Source organism: Theropithecus gelada, chromosome 3 (assembly GCF_003255815.1).
Source record: "Theropithecus gelada isolate Dixy chromosome 3, Tgel_1.0, whole genome shotgun sequence".
Classification (NCBI taxonomy): domain Eukaryota; kingdom Metazoa; phylum Chordata; class Mammalia; order Primates; family Cercopithecidae; genus Theropithecus; species Theropithecus gelada.
The window spans coordinates 50,858,901-50,863,645 of NC_037670.1; positions in this window are offsets into that span (position 1 = coordinate 50,858,901).

Sequence of the window (4,745 nt, forward strand, 5' to 3'; positions counted from 1 at the left end):
AATAGGGTATTATACTCTTCTGGGACCACCATTGCATATGTGGTCCACTGGTTACCAAAGTGTCAGTGTGTTGTGTGTATACATATATAATTTTTCTTTTTCTTTCCCTCCCTCCTTCCCTCCCTCCCTCCTTCCTTTCCTTTCTTTTTAAAAATTTATTTACAAATTTGGGATTCTTCTTACTAGAATCCCCAATTTGCAATTTATTTGATTTTAGGGTTTTTTTTTTTTTTTTTTTTTTTTTTAAGACAGAGTCTCCCTCTGTCACCCAGGCTGGAGTACAGTGGTGCAATCTCAGCTCACTGCAACCTCCACCTCCCAGGTTCAAGCGATTCTCCTGCCTCAGCCTCCCGAGTAGCTGAGGTAACCAGCCCAGTAACCAGGCACTCACCACCACATCTGGTTAATTTTTGTATATTTAGTAGAGATGGGATTTCACCATTTTGGCCAGGCTGGTCTTGAACTTCTGACCTCAAGTGATCTGCCTGCCTCGGCCTCCCAAAGTGCTGGGATTACAAAGTACTGGGATTACAGGTGTGAGCCACTGCACCCAGCCCCAGTTTGCAATTTATAATCTGCTGTCTCCTCACCTAATGTTAGATCCTACGGCTTATCCCTGACAGAAGATGCCAATGAAGGTCAGCATTTCTGCAACCTCTGGCTTCCAGGAAGGCTGCCTCCCTCCCCAACTTCCTCTGATCATCGTGCGGCTGAGGAACAGATGGGGAACCAGGTCCACAGAGAGGTATGGCCACCTTCACGGGGTCACACAAGTGAGCAGCCACGGAGGCCAGAGCTGAGGCCACCAGGGAGCTCCTTGGGTGTCCAAAGGCTTAAAAATTTCTGGTTGCCTTCCTGGCTGAGAAATGATATGATGGGTGATGCAGATGAGGGTCCAGGGTGTCTGCCCCGGGGAGGATGACCAGCAGATGGTACAGCCACGTGGAGGATACCTACGCCATGCATGAGGCTGGGAGACTGTACTGGGGGAAGAAGCCGCTCGCCAGGAGGTCATATCCATGAGCCCAGGTGTGTGGAATTCTGGAACAGACTAGATCGACCCTGGACTAACCTGGACTAAAACTAACAAACTAGAACTAATTCTAGAGCTAACCTATAGTGGAAAACATCAGAATGGCAGTGGCCTCTGGGGGGCAGAGGTAGGAAGGCACTGGGCAGGGGTATGCAACCTTTTGGAGCATTGTCTTTTTTATTTTTCAGAGGAAGGGTCTTGCTCTGTTGCCCAGGCTGGAGTGCAGTGGCTCAATCATGGCTCACTGCAGTCTTGACCTCCTGGGCTCAAGCTATCCTCCCACCTCAGCCTCCTGAGTAGCTGGGACCACAGGCATGTGCCGCTATTGCTATACCTGGCTCATTTTTAAATTTTTGTAGAGATGGGGCCTCCCTGCATTGCCCAGGCTGTTCTTCAACTCCTGGGCTCCAGTGATCCTTCCACCTCAGCCTCCCAAAGTGTTGGAATTATAGGCGTGAGCCACTGCACCTGGCCTGATGTCTGTCTCTTGATAAGGGTTTGGGTGCAGAAGTGATCCATTAGAGCATTCAGTGGTTCCTTCAGATTTATACTTTTCATGGTAAGTGAATTTTGCTCAAAGGAATAAAAAATATGAAACGAATATTGAACTCTAGTTCATGACAAGCAGTTGGCCTGTTAAGGGGGAGAGCGTACTGGTGCCTGCAACTTGGAAAGAGATTGATTTCTGGGTGGGCAGAGGGACAGAAAAACAAGATGAAGCGGGTCTAGTGAAACGTCAGTTCTGGAATGCAGGTGACAGCATCTGGGTGTTCGCCGTGAAATCATCTCAACTTTTCCAGATGTTTGAAACATTTCAAAGTTCTATGTGAAAAGCAATGAAAAAGAATCTGGGCTTTGCAGACAAACTGCTGGGAGGTGGCCACGGCCCAGTATCTGTGTGGTCCTGGGTGGGTTTCTCAGCCTCACGGTGCCTCAGGGTCCTCACTGTTAAGTGTGAGTGGTAATAGCACCACTGCCCACAGTGCAAGTGAATTAACACAGGCAGGGCACTTAGACAGTGCCTGGCACACAGCAGGTGCTTAATAAATGTGCTCTTTGTTGACAGTATTCCTCAGCCCTGAAAGTATCAGCCACATGTGCTCCAGCTACTCAGAGATGCTGAGGGACAGCTGGGGTTTGCACTGGGTTCAGGTGCAGGGGACCCCAAAGAGCCCAAACAAGTTTGAAAAGGAAAGAACAAAGTGGGAAGACTCAGCTGGGTGTGGTGGCTCATGCCTGTAATCTCAGCATTTTGGGAAGCCAAGGCAGGAGGATCACTTAAGCCCAGGAGTTCGAGACGAACCTAGGTACCATAGCAAGACTCCATCTCTACAAAAAGGAAAAAAAAAAAAATTTAAATTAGCTGGGTGTGGTGGCACATGCCTGTAGTTCCAGCTACTCAGGAGACTGGGATGGGAGGATCACTTGAGCCTAGGAGTTCAATGCTGCAGTGAGCTATGTTTGCACCACTGCATTCTAGCCTGGGCGACAGAGCAAGACCCTGTTTCTAGGAAAAAAAAGCAGGAAGACAGACTGACACTTCCCAATGTGAAAACTTCCTACGGTAATGAGGACAGTGTGGTACTGTGGTAAGGACAGATATGTACTGCAATGGGCTAGAACTGAGAGTCCAGAAATAAACCCTTGTATTTTCACTCTGTTTATTTCCAATAAGGGAGCCAAGACAATTTGATGGGGCTGGGGGAAGAGGAGTCCTTTGACACATGGTGCTCAGCCAAGTAGCAGCCACATGCAAGGGAATGAAGATGGACCCTTACCTCACACCATATACAAACATCAACTCAAGATGCATCCAAGGCTGGACATGGTGGCTCATGCCTGTAATCCCAGCACTCTGGGAGGCCGAGGCAGGTGGATCACCTGAGGTCAGGAGTTCAAGACCAGCCTGGACAACATGGTGAAATCCTGTCTCTACTAAACACACACACACACACACACACACACACAAATAGCTGGGTGTGGTGGTGAATGCCTGTAGTCCCAGCTACTCAGGAGGCTGAGGCAGAAGAATTGTCTGAACCTGAGAGGTGGAGGTTGCAGTGAGTTGAGATCCTGCCACTGCACTCCAGCCCGGGGAACAAGAGCACAACTCTGTTTAAAAAAAAAAAAAATGCATCTGAGACCTCAACAGAAGAGCTAAAACCATGAAACTCTTAGAAGAAAATACAGAACTAAATATTCGACGTAGGGAAAAGATTGTCAGATGCGACATCAAAAGCTCAAACAACAAAAGAAAAAATCGGACTTCATCAAAATTTAAAATTTGTGTGCTACAAATAACGGCAACATGAAAATGAAAAACAACCCACAGAAAGGGAGAAAAACGTTTGCAAATTATACATCTAATTAGGGAGTGTGTCTAAAATATATTTTACAAGTCTTACAACTCAATTGGGTTATAATTTTATTATTGAGTTAATAAAATTATAACCCAATTTAAATATGAACAAAAGATTCAAATGGACATTTCTCCAAAAGATATGTAAAAGTTCAATCACACAGGAAAAGATGCTCAACATCATTAGTCACCAGGGAAATGCAGATCAAAACCACTAGGAGATACAACTTCACACTATCTAGGATGGCCATAATAAAAAAGACAGATAATAATACGTGTTGAGGCCAGGCACTTTAGGAGTCTGAGGCAGGTGGATTGCTTGAGCCCAGGAGTCCGAGACCAGCCTGGGCAATATGGTAAAACACCATCTCTACTAAAAATACACAAATTTGCCAGGCGTGGTGGTTCATGGCTGTAGTCCCAGCTACTGTGGAGGCCAAAGTGGGAGGATTGCTTGAGCCTAGGAGGCGGAGGTTGCAGTGAGCCAAGATTGCACCACTGCACTTCAGCCTGACAGTGACAGAGTGAGGCCCTGTCTCAAATGGTAATAATAATAGTAAGTGTTGGCCAGGCACCGTGGCTCATGCCTGTAATCCCAGCACTTTGGGAGGCCGAGGTGGGTGGATCACCTGAGGTCAGGAGTTCAAGACCAGCCTGACCAACATGGAGAAATCGCATCTCTACTAAAAATACAAAATTAGCTGGGTGTGGTGGCTCATGCCTATAATCCCAGCTACTCTGGAGGCTGAGGCAGGAGAATCGAACCCAGGAGGCAGAGGTTGTGGTGAGCCGAGATCGTGCCGCTGCACTCCAGCCTGGGCAACAAGAGTGAAACTCCATCTCAGATCTCAGGAAATAGTAATAATAATAATAATAATAATAATAATAATAAAGTGTTGACGAGGATGCAGAGAAATAGGAACCCTTCTACATTGCTGCTGGGAACATAACGTGTGGTATCCATTTTGACAGAGTTTGTGAACTCTTCAAAATGTGAAAGATAGGCTTACCATATGACCCAACAATTCCATTCCTAGGTATTTACCCAAAAGAAATGGAAACATATGTGCACATGAGAACTAGTACCTGACTGTACCTAGCTGTGTGACTCACATTTCCAACGTGAAAACAGCCCAAATACCCATCAGCTGATGAACAGGTCATAAAATGTGCTCCAGCTATTCAATGGAGTGCTATTTGGCAATAAAAAGGAAGAAAATACTGAAATGCTACAACATGGATGAACCTCAAAAACAATGCTAAGTGAAACTAGCCAGTCACGGAAGACCACATATTGTCTGATTCCATATATAAGAAATACCTACAACAGGCCCGACATGGTGGCTCATGCCT